The sequence below is a fragment of the Babylonia areolata genome, chromosome 24 (genome assembly GCF_041734735.1).
Source record: "Babylonia areolata isolate BAREFJ2019XMU chromosome 24, ASM4173473v1, whole genome shotgun sequence".
NCBI lineage: Eukaryota > Metazoa > Mollusca > Gastropoda > Neogastropoda > Buccinidae > Babylonia > Babylonia areolata.
In genome coordinates this window covers 19,909,027-19,931,094 of record NC_134899.1, presented here as the reverse complement: position 1 = coordinate 19,931,094, position 22,068 = coordinate 19,909,027, and positions in this window count along the sequence as shown.

The window sequence follows — 22,068 nt, the reverse complement described above, 5'->3', positions numbered from 1 at the left end:
TCAGCAGTTCCTACAAGACACAACCCATATTCGCCACATAAGTAAAACGCACATGCAACAGATCACATGTGAGTAAGGCTATTTTTATCTGTCAGTAGTCTAGTAAGATTTGGGAGATTCCATGTGGATGACAAGGAGTCTTCACAGTGATGACAACTGTTAGGAATGACGTCAGGAGCGATTGACGTCAAGCTGAGAGCTGATCTCATTGCAACATTGTTGCCTTCAGGAGACGCTTTCCCACTGCCATCCCCCGTGAGTAAGGAGTGCCAGCCCCTGACCAAGAACAACTAGCATGGTTTTCAAGGCATGGTGCAACGGAGCTCTTTGTATGGGCAAGCCACCCATCAATCAAGTGCATTGTGTTTGCATGTCAGAGGGTAATATGCCAAGTCCTGAGACATTTTGAACAGCATCCTTCAGAAAAAGGACAGTTTCCTTCATAAAGTTTTTTGTTTGTATTAATTTCTCGGAATATTAATGGAGATAATATTTTTAGGTGAGTTTCGGAAGCAGCTGTTGTTGTTGTTTTGTTGTTGTTTTAAGACCGGACCTTTTCTTTGCAATTCTTGATTTGTTTCATGAAAATATAGATGGGGTTTCGAAAGGAAATCTGTACATAGTTCATATGTAAATATCATCATACATCTGGGACTGGCTGAGGCTTTGGGTTTATTATTATTATTACTATATTTTGAGGGATTAAAAGGAGAAGAAAAATTAAATGATGTTTTGTTTCGCTGAAAAGTGAAATTCGTGTCTTCACTTCATTGCTGCTGTCAAAATGGAATGCTAAAATATACCTTCATCACAGGTCCATGCATCAACACATAACAAATAAAATTTCATTACAGTGCAGTCCAACATTTTCAAGGTGTGGACAAAAAACCATCCAACCTACGAACCTGTCCACAGGAAGGCACCCACTCCCTCGTAACCAGCCGCCGTATATATATATATATATATATATATATATATATATATATATATATAGATATATATGTACCCGCACGTTCCAATATCCCGTTGCTCCCACAGTGTAGACATGCATACACTCACATACCTCATCCTCTACCCACCCCACCCCCCCGCACCCCCACCTCCCCCTCACACATACGCACGTGCACAGAACTCTCCTGACACTTGTGTACACTTACACCCTCGCGCATGCACAAACGCACTCAAACACAAAGACCCACACATACACACAAACACACACATGCACACACGCACAGAGGCTCCACATCTGAGCTATTATTGTCGTCAGCAGGGGGCTTAGTTGGTGGTGTCCAAAGTACGTTTAAATCAGAACAGGCACTAACTGAACACCACCAAAGTGACTCAGCAGCAGTGAACGGATTTTGTCCACACGAAGGTGATTTTGAGGCACCCGCACATCTGCATACGAGTTAAATGGGGAGGAGTTCAGTATTCCCTCCCTCCCGTCCCGCCCCCACCCCTACCCCCTCCCTTCCCTTCCTCCTCCTCGCCCGATTCAAAACAACAAGGCACGTGCACAGCGGATCGCGTGGCAGACGGCACACTGGATACGGAAGGTTACGACCAAAGCTTTGCAGAGCCTGTTGCCAAGAGTTAGGAGCTCACCAGTTAGCACCCAGCCTTCTTTATGGGAGGGGCCATAGACGGATTGCTTATGCACGCTGCTCTCTCCCCAGCAATTTGGGTCGACTGGAGTAATCTTGACCAATGTTTTTTTTTTTATTACCCCTATTTTATCGCTGTGAGCAGACAAAAGGAAATGTGCTCGAGTGTACGTGCGCGCGCGCGCGTGTGTGTGTGTGTGTGAAAGAGACGGCATGCACAACATGAAATTGATGTATTTGAATTAACAATAATGGAATAATGAAGATTAAAAGAGAAAAAAATGAATGGCTGTGATAAAAAAAGAGAGGGGTGGGGGGGGGGGGGGGGGGGTATGAGAGAGTGGTTTGAAGGATACAAACATAAAGACGGAGAGAAAGAGAGAGAGGAGAAAACTGTGTGTGAGTGTGTGTGTGTGTGTGTGTGTGTGTGTGTGTGTGTGAGAGAGAGAGAGAGAGACAGCGATATATACGGACGCAGATAAGAATGGCCATGGTCCCTTTTGAAGGGGTAAGGTGAACATTGATGAATAACAAAATCATAGTATACACTCTGAACAAACAAGTTACACTGGGTTACCAATAACCAAGAGCACGTTAAAAAAAAACAAAAAAACGTGCATTGAGGACTTTACATAAGTACAAAGCAAACTGTCTTTCATCTTCTTGTGTTGATGCCATAAGTATAATAAGTCTGAATACAGATGTTTGACCCAGATATTTCAAAGGAATAAACTGACCTCTTGATATGGCTCACGGTTAACAAACAAAAATGACACACAAAACGAACTTCATTTTCTGGTGCGTTTTCACACAATGGACAGATCACCTCCCTTTCTCTGTGTTATTTATAACGATACCGATGCACAAATGTATCCGAGATTCCAAATATGAATCTTGTAACCATATATATAGGTTTACTTCAAATGTCTGTCCCATTTCATTGACAGATATTTGGGAAAACAATGCAGGGCGTTTCTATACACTTCGATTCTTCCACTCTCACGAAAGTGGGAATTCCATTCTTGTCATCTGCAATCAGTCAATCTTGTATACGAAACATACGAATAAATCTGAATATTATATTACCTACGCCCTGATTCAACCAAACATATCCAAAATCAGGTTCGTGAAGTTTGACTCAACTTTTTTGTCACCCAGTTTACTTTACCCCTGGCGTTCAAGTCAACTAAAAGTTAGGCTTTTTTTTGGTAGTCTGAACTGCTCCATTTACGTAATGTTAGACATTATCTCATATACCTTATCATGGAATTCAGGTACACTGGGTATATCTGTCTCACCTAGTATCAGGTCATTTGAGAGAGAGAGAGAGAGAGAGAGAGAGAGAGAGAGAGAGAGAGAGGAGTGCCAATAAATAAATCAGACCATAATTCATCATCAAGAGCTATTAGAGGACACATGAAAGGTAACTGACGCGGCATGGGAACAATCCTGTCTGAGAGCAGATCACCATGTCATCATGTTACCTTCTTCCACCACATAGTAACCATGGTTCGTGAAATACCAAGACTTCACCTCTCTACGGACGGTCTGGACTTCCTCACTGGAATGACAGAACACCCAGTATACCTACTTCACACCCCTTCAGACAGCAAGTACTTCCCCACAGGACATACAGGAACCAGCCAGGACTTCACCCCTCTTCTGACAGCCAGGACTCCCCCTTGGAACATCAGACACATAGAGGACACATGAAAGGTAACTGACGCGGCATGGGAACAATCCTTATCTGGCCAGAAATCCACATTCATCCCCTCAAACAAGGTAACCTTTATCAAAGCAAGACCCAAACCTTGAACAACCTGACCTTTAAGGGCACCAGCTAAAACATCCATTCCATTTGAAATCACGTTAACTTTCCTTTATCTATTAGATGCTGAGAACATCGCACTCAGCTCAAAGATCACACCAATGCCTGCCTTGGTCATCTCAACATTCCTGCATGCCTGTGAGTCGTGAACTTTGACAACTGACACGGAGAAGAGGATACGGGCAACCGAGAGATGCGATGCTTCCAAAAACTCCTCGGCATCTCTTAAAGAGATCGCATCACTACTGAAAGAGTGACAAACAGTCAGGCAAACCACCAGATCGATGAATATCGAAAAACAGTGAGAGAAACGTAAACTGAAATGGTACTGGCACATCTCACCAACAGCAGGGCTTGCCAAGACAGTCCATCAAGGCACAGTGCAAGAAAAGAAGAAGGCGAAGTAGACAGAAAAAGAGATGGGATGATCATTATCCCAGAATACAGAGACCTGAAACTGGGCGACACGCTGAGAGACGAGGAAGAGGAACAAATAAAGATAACGATTTGCCACGCCATCAGTGTCTACCCTAGTGTCGAAAACGAAAACGAAAACGAAAAAGAAGTGTTTCTGTCGCTCGATGCGGAGAGAACGCAGTGTCAGCCATGTTACAATTTTTGTTTGTAGTGACCCAATTTTGTCTCGGGAAACCGGATCAAGATATTTATTCTTAAGGCCTCTATCCACTAGACATTGAACAAAAACAACAACAACAAAAAACAACCACCACAAGACGGTGTACCTAGAGAAGAAGAACCTGCTTCTGCTCTTTTCATTCTACAATGATTGGTTGCCATGTGGTTTGTGACAATGAAAATCACTCTAGCGATCTTTGAACTTTTTCCGCGATTTCCTTTCCTAATCATGCACTCAAAACATACATGTCGAGTTTGTTTAAAAGATAAGCATGGCATGGACATAAACCGAAACTCGTAATTAACACACACACACACACACACACACACACACACACACACACGAATACACACAAAAAACCCACAAACATCATAACATGCATACGAATCAGGCTTGAATTTGCAGGCAGATAAAGATTTGACTGAAATAATATCAGCGCAACACCAAAATGACACTTCATACCAGTTAAATACCTCTCTCTCACACACACAGAAGTACGTCGCCTCTCTGAAACAGTGAGCACGTGGAAAACGGAGTGAGAGCCAAGGGTCGGCCTACTAACCTGCAGGAAGTGTTTTTTTCCGTGGGCTCTGCACAAAGCCTGCCTAACGAGAGATAAGAGATCCCCCACACTGATCCTTCTTTATCGCTCCCACTGCAGCCTGCAGTTCTCTCTCTCTCTCTCTCTCTCTCTGTGCCTCGGTCTGTGTGTGTGTGTGTGTGTGTGTGTGTGCCTCGGTCTCTCTCTCTGCCCCTGTCTCTCTCTGTCTCAGTCCAAACTACGCACTTCGATTGGATTAGTTCCATCCTTATTTGTGTGTGTGTGTGTGTGTGTGTGTGTGTGTGAGAGAGAGAGAGAGAGAGAGAGAGAGAGAGAGAGAGTATGCGCGCGCGTGGGTGTACGAAATGTTTTTCTTTTTGTGTATGTGTTTTAAATTATCGTGTCAGTATGTGTGTGTGTATGCGCGTGTAAGTGCTTGTACCTTGTGTTCGTGCTTGTGTACACTTTTTAAAGTGTATATGTATAAGCGTGTGTATGTGCACATACGCGCGTGTGTGCTCATGCTGTGGGTGAGGGATAGGATTGGGTTAGTTGGGGCGGAGGAGTGTGAGTGGGGGGTGAGGGTAGGAGTAAATTGCGGGAATCTGATTGTCGGTACCCGAATGCTCTTATCAAGACTTGTCATCGTCAACTGATCTGAATCAGAAACTGGAAGCATTCGTTTTGACCAGAGACACAGTGATGCTAAACTGAGCGTGGATCACATCTTTTAGTTGTTGTTGTTGTTTATATATGCAAATATAATCTCCTTTAGTCTCCGTCTCTCACTCTATGCCTCTCTTCGTGTCTGTTCTGTCAAATCTTGGTATCGTTTGTTTAGCACGTCATTTTCGAATGCCCTGACTATGTGACTATTAGGGTGCATTATCTGCATCTAAACGAAAGAAATAGCACGCTTCAGAAAATAATTATGATAGTGAAGTGCAAAGAAGAAACTAAAATCGTATGTTTAGCTTTTTATATCTGGCATAGGCAAGCACCGCAGTCTTGATGAATCTGAAGGCACTACTGAAAATGTCAGTCTTTTTTGTATTTCTTTTTATCACAACAGATTTCTCTGTGTGAAATTCGGGCTGCTCTCCCCAGGGAGAGCGCGTCGCTACACTACAGCGCCACCCATTTTTTTTTTTTTTTTCCTGCGTGCAGTTTTGTTTGTTTTTCCTATCGAAGTGGATTTTTCTACAGAATTTTGCCAGGAACAACCCTTTTGTTGCCGTGGGTTCTTTTACGTGCGCTAAGTGCATGCTGCACACGGGACCTCGGTTTATCGTCTCATCCGAATGACTAGCGTCCAGACTACCACTCAAGGTCTAGTGGAGGGGGAGAAAATATCGGCGGCTGAGCCGTGATTCGAACCAGCGCGCTCAGATTCTCTCGCTTCCTAGGCGGACGCGTTACCTTTAGGCCATCACTCAACTTGACCACTTGATTCAAACAACTGCGCAATTATTTTTGTTACAGTCAAAAAGTTCTTGCACTTCTCGTCTGTTTACTGTGTCAGCTTGTAAAATTACGAAAGATACACGGATATGAAATGATCGCTTCGAAGTGGTATGCAATATAAGTGTCAGTCAGTCTGTCAGTTTTTGTCTGCTGCCCTCTTCTCCTCTCTTTTTGAGTAAGTTAGTTATCACTCCGCTTCATAAAACCTGTGTTTCCATTTTCCTTTGGCACGATCGGCATAACGTTTTTGAATGTCATTTGGCAACATTTAGTGAATCTAATTATTAAAAAAAATGGAATCAGGATATGCAAGGTAGTAAGTGCAGCGAGTTCGTATGCACGCGAGTGGGCTTTTACGTGTATGACCGTTTTTACCCCGCCATGTAGGCAGCCATACTCCGTTTTCGGGGGGGTGCATGCTGGGTATGTTCTTGCTTCCATAACCCACCGAACGCTGACATGGATTACATGATCTTTAACGTGCGTACTTGATCTTCTGCTTGCATATACACACGAAGGGGATTCAGGCACTAGCAGGTCTGCACAAATGTTGACTTGGGAGATCGTAAAAATCCTTTACCCACCAGGCGCCGTCACCGTGATTCGAACCCGGGACCCTCAGACTGACAGTCCAACGCTTTAACCACTCGGCTATAGCGCCCGTCATTTCAAGTGATCTACATTATCTTCCCAACGTGGCAAAACCTGTCACAGACCTTTCCAATAACGAAAGAACGATGAAAATAATAAATTCAGTGCACTTGTTCATCTCCCTCTCTCTGCCCCTGCCCCCCACCCCTCTCCTCTCTCTCTCCCGTCTCCCTCCCTCTCGTGCATGTGCTGTTGTTATTGTTTATTTTGGCTTTTTGTTGTTGTTGACATTATAAAAACAGCAATCATTTTCTACTTTTAGCAGCTCTCGCGCATATTTTCATCTGCATAATCAACAAATATTTTTATAACCTGGCCCAGAGACCCAATCAAAGTCTCCAGTGCAGCCTCAAATCGGGGATGGTAAAATCGAGGGCAGCGAGCTCATCTTATCCATCACGGCCTCACGAATAATAATTTCGGGATTTTTTTTTTGTAATTCACATAGACACATACAGAGACAGACAGACAGACACACACACACACACACACATCCCGGCCTGTTCTCTGGCCATTGCGGCCCCAGAATTTCCAGCTGATTAATGTTTTAAGCGCTCTTCCATGTTTCCGTCCTCAGGTTGACAGCCCGGGATACCGTTTCGTCTTCTTATCGGAGGACTGGAGGCGAGGCGAGCAGCAGCTGAGTAAACGATTCAGAGCCTGCAGTCTGGCTCCTTGCGGTGGACACTTAGCTGGGGTGGATGAAATCCATCATTCCAGACCAGCTCCTCTGCCCTCGAGTGGACCCGTGTTAAAATACAATACAATGCACAATACAATACACAATACAATACAACACACAACACAATACGCAATGCACAATACACAATACAATACACAGACTTTATTGTCTATACTTTGGAGCAGAGATTTTGTTTTTTACAGCAGCACGTGTCCAACATAAAAAGAAAACAACAAACAAATAAAATGAATTACAAACAGAAGTCAGACACTGTACTCGCCAACAGGCTCCGACAGACTCGCGCCCCGTGCGTTATGCATGCACATACATGTATACATGTCTATGTCCATACTAGTGTGGAGTGTTGGCAAAGTGGTAACTCATCCGCCTGGGAAGCGAAGAAAGAATCTGGGTGCACTGGTTCGAATCTCACACTAACCAGTACTTTATCTGCTTCCACTGGACCTCGAGTGGTGGTGATCTGGACGCTGAGACAATAAACCGAGGTCCTGTGTGCAGCATGCACTTAGCGCTCGTAAAAGAACCCACGGCAAAATAAGGATTGTCCCTGGCAAAAAACAAACAAAAACAAGAAAGGCAGAGCCTTCAAGACTCACTTGTGACACACTTTAAAAAAAAAAAAAAAAATCCAAGCTTTTTATGTATTGAGTGTAATGCATTTACTGTTATATTTATATTTTTTATATTCTCTAAACTTGGCACTTTGATCTGATATTCGACTCAACAAAAGATCTGTCATTATTTTCATTTTTTGTTCAAACAGGAACTTCTTTTGCAAAGCATGAAAGTTTTGTTTATTGCAAACGTTTTGCTGCAGGCAGTAAAACAAGGGAAATTACTCTGCTTGGGGACTTAGTTTGCTTTAAACTGATCTTTCTCATCTTAAACATTAGATTTTGAAATTATACTCAATACATAAAAAGCTTGGATGTTTTTTAAAAAGTGCATCATAAGTGAGTCTTGAAGTCCTTGCCTCTCTTGTTTCAAAATGTAATGTTTAAGATGAGAAAGATCAGTTTAAAGCAAATTAACTCCCCCTAGCATTACAGAGTAATTTCCCTTTTTTACTATCTGCACCAAAACGTTTGCAAAATAAATAAAACTTCCATGCTTAGCAAAAGAAGTTCCTGTTTGAACAAAAAATGATAATAATGACTGCTCTAGCTGTTGGGTCAGAATATCAGATCAAAGTGCCAAGTTTAGAGAATACAAAAAATATAAATATAACAGTAAATGCAGTTTGCATATAATTAGGCTTCATTCTTTATTTTTTTGTGCCCATCCCAGAGGCGCAATATTGTTTTAAACAAGATGACTGGAAAGAACTGAATTTTTCCTATTTTTATGCCAAATTTGGTGTCAACTGACAAAGTAGTTGCAGAGAAAATGTCAATGTTAAAGTTTACCACGGACACACAGACACACACACACACAGACAACCGAACACCGGGTTAAAACATAGACTCACTTGTTTACACAAGTGAGTCAAAAACCAAAAAAAACAACAACAAAAACCCAACAAACTTTGATAGGTAACATAACAAACTGGAGAAAGAAACAAAGAGCGGCGCTCTAGCAGTACCGATGCGCTCTCTTTTGGGGGAGAACAGCACGAATTTCATAAAGAGAAATCTTGTGAAAAAGAGGGATAAAACACAATAAACATACCTACACAGATAGGCATACATACATACATACATGCATATACAAAGCTAATACATAAATACATTTGCACGCAGTGATACAACACACACTCATGAGCGCGCGCACACAAAAACACACACATACGCACACTCACAGTGTATATATGCGTAAATACATGCGTGTACATGAACGAAGAATGTACACATGTATGTGTGTGTGTGAAATATTGTTTATATGCGTGTGATTTCGTGCGTATGCGCGTAAGTAGGCAAATATTCATTATCAAACGATATGTGTACATCAGGGAGAGTGAAAGAGAAAGAGAGAGAGAGAGAGAGAGAGATTCAAGATTCAAGATGATTTATTCATATAGGCCAAGGCCCCTTATGAAGGGGTATATGAACAGACAGCAATGAAAAACAAAGAAAAACAAAAACATTTCACATAATACAACATACATAGAAAACTCGACATAAGTTCAAATGAAAACTAGCCTAGCAACAAAACAGTGTTTTCATGAGGTAATAGTAGAGAGACAGAGACAGATACAGAGACAGAGAGAGAGAGAGAGAAAGGTCGAGAGGGAGGGAGACACGGAGAGAGAGAGAGAGAAGGAGGGAGGGAGGCAGAGACAAGGTGAGAGAGAGACAGACAGACAGAAAGAGAGACAGACAGACAGAGACAGAGAGACAAAGAATAATAGACAAGGACGCAGCAAACACGTCTCAGAGACTGCACACAAACCAATGCCAGACATCGATAGAGCCGTGTGCGGGGGGCGGGGGTAAATCCTGTCTGAGAAAGGATCGCCACACATTGCCCCTGACAGAACAGTGACCTCAAGAAAAGGGAGCCCGGGGCGTGGAGTCAATGTCGCCTTCATCTTATTGGGTTGACGTTCAAGTGGTGGCACGGTAGATTACTCTCCCCTGTCGTCCCAAGAACCGCTCGGATTCCGATGTCCTTAGTTACAGTCTAACACAGGGGAGGGGTATTTTTTGTTTGTTCCTTCCCCCTGTCTAGCTGAGTGTTTCAGACTTTGAATAGAAACTTGCTTTGCAGTTTGGGTCTCTGTTCCAATGTATACCTGCCTTTTGTTTACCTGTGTGCTTGTTGAAACGGTATCATTAGCAGCATTGACCTGAAGTTGAGTAACTTGTGTATTGTGAGAGTTACCATTCTTTGTTATTTGTTCAGCTCAATTCAGTTACTCAAGGAGGCGTCACAGCGTTCGGACAAATCTATAATTATACGCTACTCCACATCTACTAAGCAGATGCCTGACCAGCAGCGTGACCTAACGCGCTTACTTAGGCACTGAGGAAAAAAATAACTTACTCTCCTCGCCCCATTGCTCTTTCATGTCGAGTCAAATAACCATCGATGCAACTTTGTTCTGCATTGTCCATATATTTTGTTTAGCATATTCAGGAGTAAAAGGCTATGCCAGTCTTGAAAACAAAGCTAAACTGCGTTCGCACATTTCTTCTGTCATTGCTGCTGTGTGCACATGTCAAATGATCGGTTTAAGGACAAGCCCGGAGCTTCCTTTGTTGAGGAAGTACCTGGGTTTGTTGCAATGTACCTTTTATTCATCTGTGCTAGCTGAATGGGTAGCATAAGTGCTAGCTGAATGGGTGGCATAAGTAACATTGGCTTGAAGGAACGAACTGGCTGTGGTAAGTAAGAGTCGAGTTTAAAACGACCTTTTGGCTAATGCCCTTATGGTCAAGTATTCATGGCTTGAGTCTCGGGTGTGGGGAAAGTTACGTCGTTCGAGAGGGTGAGTCCTGGATGTCTGTCCGGCTGAGAGGTCCGTCTGGCGTTAGGGGGAGTCCTGGCTGTCTGAAGAAGAGGGGTGATTCCTGGCTATTCTCCTGGCATTCCGAGGGGGACGTTCTAGTGGCTGTGATCTCCCTGCTAGTCTGTTAATCAAGCGATCTCCTCAACCGAGGGCTCGTGTGCAGTATGCGCTTAGCATTCGCGAATGGCGCACGGTCACGAAAGAGTCTTGGCAAATTACAAGGCGCCACATCAGAATTGCAGTTAGAGTGCGTGACGATTACGTTTGCCAGGCCGGTGTGATGTTCTGGTCATGCCACAGGCTGGCCGTTGCTTACGTTGCTTTCGCTGCTGATGCGATTCTTTGGCTTGTGTGACTCAGTTATTGTTCTATCTCTTTATATAGTGATTGCATGTGTGTGTAACATCATCCGAGTATACACCAAGGAGAGCATGGATACCTATTTACACTGTCGCTGAAATAGCTCTGCCACTAAGTGTTTGGATAAAAGTGTGCAGACTGGCCTTAGTCCGGCTTTTGTTGTACTGGGATGGCGGCGGTGATTAATTAACACACGAACCCCTCCCAACTGAGGACGTTGCATGACACTGAGGGCCTGAGCATAAAGGGAAGCTGCAGACCTCGACATACGAGGTTGAACGTGAGTGAGACACGCCTCTTCCAGATCGCCAAAGACAGTAGCCAATGTCCACCCGCTACCCTCAACCCCCATAGGAGGACGTTGTTCACTACGAACAGCCAGGACACTGAACCAGAACAGAAGGTCTTGTGTCTCGGACGCCCTGCCCGCGACAGTGTTATGAGCAATTAGCCATTCTTCTTCTTCTTCGTTCGTGGGCTGCAACTCCCGCGTTCACTCGTATCTACACGAGTGGGCTTTTACGTGCATGACTGTTTTCACCCTGCCAAGTAGGCAGCCATACTCCGTTTTCGGGGGTTATTAGCCATTCACCTTCTGCTCTGTGCGATCTGTGGGATAACACACGTGCTGGTTATAAACAAAAGGCATTATTCTCATGACAACTGTATCCAGCGATCCTATACAGTTCACAGGTAACATGTGAGCTGCTGTCTTGGGCGATCTGGAAGATGCGTCTCTCACTCATTTTCAGCCTCGTGTGTAGAGAGAGCTGCAGCTTTCCTGTATGCTCAGGCTCTCAGTGTCATGCAAGGAGAGTGACCTGCCCATGGATAACGTCAAGCAGCAGGAACAAACAGCTCTGCCATAAAATAATATCTTTTAACTGTTATTGTTTTCTTTTTAATATCATCAGATTCGTTTCCCCATTCATCTGTGTTTTGGTGACGTGAAATCGGAGTTTTTTGTGCGGTGGATTCGGTAGGAGAGTGCTACAAGGTCCATTTGTGCGTCGACCTGTGTTCGTGGCTGTACTTCAGCCATTGTACTGGCGGCCTCTTTAGGAGCGGTGCTCTTCTACCAGAATATTACACGCCACGAATAACACGAAGCCGAAATCAGTATTTACTTTGTTCTTTGTGTGTTAACCCTTTTTTTTTTCTTTCTTTTTTTTTTCTCCCCCAAACCCTTTTGGGTTTGTTATAGAATTTTTTTTTTTTTTTTTTTAAACCTGAATATGACGTCTTGCAGTGACGTAACTGGATGAGGCGACGTCGTCTATACAGTTTGCGTCATTATTATGATGGAATTTAAATGGGGAAAGAATGAACAACATCTGACAGTAACCACTCCTTCAAAACAAGTACATCTCAAGTATCAACAATCATCCTTTTCACCTGATCAGTTAAACACAGAAGAACGGTTTCTTGTTTGATTAAAAGATTCGGGAAATGACTCTCTCCAGTTGCGACATTTATATCCACATTACCATAAAAAAGCCATCCAGTCTGTAGTTGGAGAGGTGGAATCTGTAACAAAACTGAGAAATAATAGTTTTTACGTCCAGTGTAAAAACGAGAGACAACGTAAGAAGTTGTTACAGACGCAAAGCATCGCGGGCATTTCTGTCTTAGCTTCAAAACCTGACCCGAAAACAGTGGGAATAGTTTTCCGAGAAGTTGACACCAGCTTTCTTTCCACTATACCTATTGTGAGCGACAGTCAGAAAATCCATCTGAAAAACGGGAGACCAGCGACAGTGATAACATTCAAACTTCATGACCTTCCAGAAAAACTAAGCTTTGAAAATGTCCATTTAAAAATATATCCATATTGTTCTCCAGTCGTAAGATGTACTTTTTGTCAATTGTTACATCACACTAAAAAATATTGTTCCAGCAATACTCATCGATGCAGCAGATGTGGACAGTCGTCTCATTCTCGAGACAAATGTACTGCTGAAAGGTTTTGCTGGAACTGCAAGGGAGACCATTCAGCTGCTTTCCATGGATGTCCGGCCAAAATCGTCGCAAGAGAAGCGAATAAACTGAAATCTAAAACTTACATTTCATTTCAAGAAGCACTTCGACAGGCAAGGTTGAATACGAATCAAAATGTGTGCGAAAAAAAGAAATCATATGCAGAAGTTGTTAAAGCTTATCATAAACTGTGTTCCAAGTCTACACAGACAGATGTACATTATGACAGTGTGTCAACACAGACTGAGGTCTTTGATGGAAAATTAATGTTGAAAAATGTATATGATGATTACACAGTATCATCAGAACGTAAAACTTCCGGTCTACATGACGTCCATTTGTCATCTGCAACAAAACCTGATCTTCACAACAACCACCTGCCATCATCATCTGAGGAGACATTACCTATTCTACATGACGACCACCCGACATTGTCACCTAAGGAGACATCATCTGGTTTGCAAGACGGTCATCTGACATTGTCATCGGAGGAGACATCACTTGATCTACATGAATACCTTCTGAAATCGTCATCAGAGGAGCCATCACCTGTTCTCCACAATGACCATATGACATCATCATCTGAAAATGCTTCACGTGTTCTACACGATGACCACCTGACGTCGTCATCTGTAAAGACATCATCGGGTATACATGAAAGCCTTCCAACAGCATCACCTCAGCAGACATTACATAATCTACATGACGACCACCTGACGGCGCCAACTGGGGAGACAACTCCTGATACACATGACCACCACCTGCCGTCATCATCAGAACAGTCATCACTTAGTCCACATGAATACATAACATCACGATCTAAGCAGTCATCACCTAGTCTGCATGACGACCACCAGACGTCGCCATCTGGGGAGACAACACCTGGACTGTATGACTACCAGAGGTCGTCATCAGCGGAGACAACGACTGGTCTATATAAAGACCTTTTTACGTCGTCATCCGAGGAGATGAAACTACAGCTTGTTAACTACCTAACATTGCATCAAATCAGTCATCACATTGTCTACACGAAGAACACCTCATCACCTTGTATTTTGATAGTATAAGGCCCTTTATCTATCATTATCTTAGTTTTAAATTCGGATATCTCATTATCTAATGATATTTTTTTCTACGATTCATTCTAGCTGATAAATGACTAAGAAGTTGCAAATAACATGTAGGAATCTATCAGTCTTGCAATGGAACTCCCGCTCTTTGAGTACAAATATTGATAATCTGCGTGCTTACCTTTTTGAAAATTCTCATCATATTCTCCTTTTTCAGTCATTGAATGTTACTAAAAATAAGTTACCGAATCTGAAAGGTTATTATTATCCTCCGGTTTATCATATAAGCGAGGATTCTGACAAGATTAGTACAGCTATTTACGTACAATGTGGTTTGAATTACGCAAGTGTCCATCCATCTCCTATTTCAAACTATACTGAAAAGATGTCAGTTACGTTTGTAAAATTGCATGTCTCTAATAATCAAATCATACATTTTGCGTCAGTCTACTATCCCAAAGGTCCAAGTAAGCAAAATACAAATTGGTTGCGAACATTAAATTGCTCAAAAGAAAGATGGATCGTCGGGGGAGATTTTAATTCCCATGCTCCCTTCTGGGATAGTGATTGTCAAATAATATCTCATCCTGACTTTGTTGAAAATATTGTTGATTCATCGTTGCATTTACTTAACGATGGGAGGATTACACGTATCCCAGATGTGGCTCATCATAGAGCATCGGCACTTGACCTAACCTTCATATCACCATCTCTAGCTTTAACAGTACAGTGGGATACTGGGGATGATCCACTAGGCAGTGATCATGTGCCAATCACACTGTCTTTTAAGGATTGTAATATATCTAAAAACAGCGGAGAAGACGAAATCCCAAAATTCAATTACAAATATGCAAACTGGGAAACATTTCAAAACTATCTTACGAACATTTCTGAAAGTGAAATTTTTTGTGAAGATTTAAATGTTTTTTATAACAACTTTCAAAAATTAATTATTGGAGCTGCTGAAATAGCAATTCCCAAAAAAGGTTCAAAGAGGAGTGACATTTTTTCTGGAAATGTTTGGTGGAATGATGCATGTGAGGAGGCTGTAAATACAAAGAAACTAGCATACCTAACATGGTTGAAACTCAGAAAAGTACGTGATGAAGATGTAAAAGAAGCCGCTCATAAAGAAATGTGTTACACAAAAATCAAGGCGAATAGAATCATAGCCCGAGAAAAAAGACAATACTGGTCACAATTCTGTTTGAATGAAGTATCTGACCATAAGGATATGAAGAAAGTGTGGGCCAAAATGAAAGAAATGAAATCAGGCATTGTTCTCCAAGACTATCCTATTAAAACAAAAGATAAAGAGTTTCTGTCCCCTCAAGAGAAGGCTGAAGAATTTGTTTGTATGTATTCTAAAACAGGCAGTGTAGATAGTTTGTCAACTAAACAAAAGACTTTAAGAGAGGAAGAAGAAATCAGTGACAAATATAGAGATCCTACCCCACAAAATGATAATACAATCAATTCGGCAATAACTTTACATGAGGTAAAGAACGCTATTCATTTGTTGAGTAACAAAAATGTGTCAGTTGGTAAGGATGTAGTATCTTACACCATGTTAAACCATTTGCCAGAAAACTGGTTGATTATATTACATACATTATTTCAAAAGTGCTGGGAATGTGGACAAATCCCTGAGGTATGGAAAACTTCCATTGTAACTCCTGTATTAAAACAGAGTAAACCTCGAACAGAAGCTTCGAGTTATAGACCTATTTCGGTTACCTCCCACGTTGGGAAAGTCATGGAGAAAATTGTAAATATTAGAATGGTGTATTACTGTGACAAAAATAACATAATTCCGTCAGCTCAAACTGGATTCCGGAAAGGAAGATCTACAATTGATCATCTGACCCGTCTCACTACCCAAATTAAAAAACAGTTTTCTAAGCGAAAAAGTATCCTTGCGTCCTTCTTCGATCTTACTAAAGCTTATGACCGAGTGTGGCATAGCAGACTGTTATTTAAACTGAAACAAATTGGTCTGTCGGGTCATGTTTATGACTATGTTAAATCCTTTTTAAGTAGGAGATATATAGTGGCAAAAGTGGGAGTAACTTTATCAACCTCTAGGCCTATAAACATGGGAATCCCGCAGGGTTCCATTATTTCTCCATTGTTGTTCAACATTATGCTTTATGATTTACATACATGTTTTTCATCATCTACCAAGCTGGCTCAATATGCTGATGATATTGCTATATGGATTCAGACATCCTTGAGGAAAAGGACAAGCCTACATTACATAAATTATGTACAGAAACATTTTCAGGGTGAACTCGATAGACTGAGTAGCTATATGCAATCTAATGGTTTTGAGTTTTTTGTAGAAAAAACACATTTGATCCTCTTTAATAATGGTTATAATCCCAGCAAACTACCACGTTTTTTTTTAGGAGGACGTGAAATATTTTTCAAGTCGGAAATCAAATTTCTTGGGATCCTATTTACTTCAAAACTAAACTGGAAGAAACACATTGATTCAATGGTGACTAAAGCAGTTAAAAGTTTAAATTTCTTAAAAATTGTAAGTCACTCTCCTTGGGTACAAGACTCCAAAATTCTTTTACATTTAGCGACATCTCTCGTAAGATCAAGATTGACCTACGGTCAAGAAATTTTCTTTTCTGCCCCGCCGACGTTCCTAAAGAAGCTGCGAATAATTGACAGTAAAGCTGTGAAACTGGCTTTAGGGGTACCTGTGCATACTAAGACCTCAGAAGCCTATAAGCTTGCGGGTATTCTACTACTAGATGAAATCAGAAAATTAAGTTCTGCTAAATATATTGTGAGATGTACAGCAGTGGATGATTTTGAGGAATTAAATATTAGGTCTGATATTGATTTTCCAAAAAATGCACAAAATAATTCAAATCTACAAACCGTTCGCACATATGTGTCAGATATTTTAAATTCTTCAGACATTGATTTGCATGATATGGCACCTCGTGTTCTGGTGCCACCTGTCCCTCCCTGGGAGTTAACAAAACCAAACGTCAACATATGTGCTTCTGACACAACAAAAGGAGAATCTCCACATATAATAGCAGCATCTGTCAGAATTGAATTAGAAGAAAATTTTGATTATCATTTAAAAGTTTACACTGATGGCTCGGTCCTGGATGATAGCAGTGCAGGATCTGCTTTTGTCATTCCTGACCTAAAAACAGAAAAATCATATTATTTAGGTAAGGGACATTCAATTTTTACAGCTGAATTGGTGGCCATCCTTATGGCTTTAAATCATCTTGTTGATATACCAATCATAATAAGTAATATCCTATTTTGTGTTGATTCTCAATCTGTCTTAAAAGGTTTGCTCCTTTTTGAGAATAATCAAAGAGAAGATTTATTTTTTGAAATTAGGTATTTATTGAACTCCCTATTTGTGAAGGGTACAAATGTTGATTTTTGTTGGATACCATCCCACACTGGATTCCGTTATAACGACCAAGCAGATATGGCAGCAAAAAGGGGAGCAAAAAATCATATAGATAGTATAAAAGTATATTGCCCATTGTCATACAAGGAAATAAGCAATATACTAGAAAGAGACTTTTATAGGTGCTTGAATTCAAGTCTAAAACCTCGTCAGTTGACTCTCTCAGACTTTGGTCCGATTCGCAGACCAATTCTGAGCTTAGCTCTCAGACTATTATCAAATTCATTACGGACCAAGTATTGTTCTAATGTCAAGTGTATATGCTTTAATAACCTGACAATTGAGCATATAATTTTTCACTGTAGCTTGATGAAGCCTTTTGTACACGAAAGTGTGTCTTCACAAGTGACTGAGAACGTTGATGTTTTTGACTTTTTGCATTCATTATCAGTTGTTTCGCTTGTCAGTTTAACGACTTCTCTTTTACGAAGTCCTTTAAGTAATTTCCTGTAACTGTATTTAGAGGGTTTTTTTTTGTTTGTTTGTTTGTTTTGTTTTTCTTTCAAATTTCACCCACATTTTTACCCTCATTTGCCCAGTTTCCCCAAACCCTCCTTTCATCCACATCTCCCACCCCTTCTAACCGATAATACTCAGATGTATTCATAAATACTTTTACAAAATGTCTTCAATCACCGATATGTGTGACGGGACATTAAACAAAAAAAAATTCAAAAATTCAAAGTGTCATGCAACTTCCTCAGTAACTGCTGACTCCTGACAGAGCACGCACATTGGTGGCACGTGAGGACATTGCGTTCAACTGATGACCCCTTCCACATCGTCTTCAGCTGATACACGAACACAGTGCAGCTAAAATCGCGACCTGTGTCTGGAATCATTGTTGGAGACTTGGACGAGATTGTATTGAATCATACTGTAGCCAAATAACAACGAATCGAATACTACTACTAATAAAAACAACAACATCAACGGTGATGATGATGATGATGATAATCTTAACATTTATGATGATGGTGATGATGATGATGATGATGATGATGATGATGCACTCGGCTCAATCCACCATTCATCTGAGAAGTACTTTCAAGCCACGTCTGTGCAGCGAACGGACATGCACAGAGATTTCAACTGTGTGTGTGTGTGTGTGTGTGTGTCCTTTCTCACTCCCCATCTCTCCTCTTCTCTCAGTCCGGAGTGTAACACACAGGTGTGACCTTACGTACAGTCACTCACAGACACGCATGAACACAAGTTCTTAGAATGGAGATTGAGGAGACACGAGAGGTTTTGGGCAGTTCACTGTCTGTCTTTCGCTGCCACTGCCTGCTTCTCTCTCTCATATATATAAATAAATATATATATATATATGTATATATATATATATAGATATATAGATAGATAGATAGATAGATATATAGATAGATATATATGATTATATATATATATATATATATATATATATCTCCGCCTCACTGAGAAAATGAAAACTGAAAAGCTGAAACTGATATATCTCTCTCTGCCTCTGCTTTTCTCTTTCTTTATCTCTCTCTCTCTCTCTCTCTCTCTCTCTCCCTCTCTGTCACGCCAATGAAAGAGCACCAGTAACAAAAATCCAGACAGAGATCTGTTCTTTGCACATTATTCCAAGAAGAGTATGTCATAACGTGTCACGTAATGACTCAGGGAATGATTTCTTGCAATAATGCGCTATATGGTGGAAAAATTGCATCTCAAATATGGAATTAAAAAAAATACACAATCAATGAATACATTTTTTAAAATCCTCTGATAAAAAAAAAAATTGTGCCATGTTTAAAAAGACAATTTAAAAACATCAAACGACAAGCACGCACACCATCTTCTTTAATACAGACTAACAGCAAAAGACAGGAAGAAACAGATACAAAAAGAGAAAGAAAAAAAAAGAAAAAAAAAGAGAAAAAACAAAACAAAACAAAACTTGCACTTTGAGCCCAACTTCAGACGAAAACCATCTTTTTAAACACACTTACAGGTTCAGGTTAAGGGAGAGAGAGAGAGAGAGAGAGAGAGAGAAAAGAAAAGAAAAGAAAAAGAGACAGACAAAGGAAAAAAGAGGCAACAAGCTTGCCTGCGTCAGTGTTTGAACAAGCGATCTCTAATCACCAGCTTTTACCCCAGAGTCAGTATCAACACAAAATAGAATTTCACTGGGTTGGACATCCCACAAAATTATCGATATCACCCTCTACTTCGACAACTTCTTTCACCAGCTGGTTCTAGAGTTTATTTTATCAGTCTTTGAATAATTAAGTTACACAATCAGTATAAACACACCAAAAAAATAAAAACGGCTGTCATCAAAAGTTTCCGTTCACATGCAAAATCAAACAGAAGACATACTTCATAAATCCGACGTCATTATTCATTCATCAAACTAATTCTCCAAATCATATTTCAGAAAGGATAACTGAGAGGGGAGGTGGTCAGGCCAGTACCCATGCTGTGTAGCAGGCAGAACAGAGACAGCTACAGAGACAGAAACGGAAAGGGAGAGAGAAAGAGAGGGTGGGGGGGGTGGTGGGGGCGGCGTAAGGGAGGGAGGCAGAGGCGCATAGACAGAGATAGAGAGATAACGCTGTTGTTGTTGTTTTTGTTGTTGTTGTTGTTGTTGTTTTTAATAATGGAAGTGCCTACATGCTTCTTTACATCAGGGCAAAGAGAACAATTGAGTACGATCAAAGAGAAAGATCAGAAAGAGACAAAAAGACAGAAGTGTATGGAAAGTGAGATACCAGCAAGATACCCACATCGAAGAAGACGATATACTAACGAGTGGTGGAAAACACACACACACACACACACACACACACACACAGTCCTGTCAATCGATCCAGTCTCGTTCCGTCCGATCTAATCTGCACCTGTCGATACCCTGCAATCAGCTTCCTTCGGTTCGGCAGGAAATTTCGAGCGTGCAAATCCAACATCCACGATATCACGATATGATGGACACTATCTTCATCATCCCTGCTCTTCCCATTCACCTCAGAAATCTTGTCATGCCATGTCATGTCTATCCCTTGTCCGTGATTGATGGGTGTTGAGAGTGTCGAGGAGGGGTGAGGGTGAGAAAGGGAGGGGTGGGGGTTGTCATGAAGGAGGGAGGTGGAAGAAGGGGGAAAAAAAAAACCAATAAAAAAACCAGGAGGAGGAGAAGGAAAAGGAGTAGGAGGAGGAGATAATGCGGGGGGGGGGGGGTACGGGGGGGGGGGGAGGGGGGCGAGGGGGGGGGGGGGGGGGGGAGGGGAGGAAAAGAACAATTGAGACGACTGGAGAAAGAGGAGGGGGAGATGAAGAAGAAGAAGAAAGAAGAAAAAGAAGACGGAGGAGGTAGAGGAGGGAACAATGTGGAAGGGGGGTGGGCAGAGGAGAAGAAGAACTGAGACAGGAGAAAGAAGAGAAGGGAGAGGAGATGAAGCAGAAGAAGAAAGAGGTGGAGGAGGAGAAGAAGAAGAGAGGAAGAGGAAGAGAGAAGAAGAAGGAGAAGAAGAAGAAGAAGAAGAAGAAAACAGGAATTCAAAGAAGAATTGAAAAAAAAAAAGAAAAAAAAGCATCATGGAAATCGATCAAGCCATGTGCTGCAGCCCGGGGTCTAATTGGAAAAAAAAGATCGATAGCGCGCCATCAGCGGTTTTCTGGGTGGCGGGAAATGGCGAAGCAGCCAATCAACATCCTGTCGGGAATGAGGAAGAAAAGGGAGACGACCCTTCGCCACCATAACCCCTCGCCCAGGCTTCGGCATCAGTCGGCAGCAAAAGGGGGGGGGGGGGGGGGGGGAGGGAAGTTGGGGAGTGGGGGATGGTGGCTCTGGCAGACTCGTAAACTAAACTGTCCGTTTACCATCTACTCTTGAGAAGAGACATAGCAGACACTGCACGCAAGACAGTGACCATAAGTAACTGCTCCTGAAGGTGGAACAACAATGGGGTCATGTCCTCTTTTCCTGCACAATGTACATAAAGGGACGAGGGTTGGGGGATGGGGGGAGTGGGGGTGGGGGGAGTTTGCAGGGGTAAATGCACGAAATGTGCGTACGCGCGCGCGCGCGCGCGCACGAGTGTGAGTGTTAGCCCTGCTCGCGTATGCAAGTGTACGTACGTGAGTGTTCTTTGTCCAAAGAAAAAACAGAGGATAGGGCCAGGGGGAAGTTGTGTGTGTGTGTTTGTGTGTGTGTGTGTGTGTGTGTGTGTGTGTGTGTGTGTGTGTGTGTGTGTGTGTGTGTGTGAGACAGACAGACAGACAGAGACAGAGATAGAGACAGAGACAGAGAGGAGGTAGATAGTGGAGACAGAGAGAGAGAGAGAGAGAGAGAGAGAGAGAGAGAG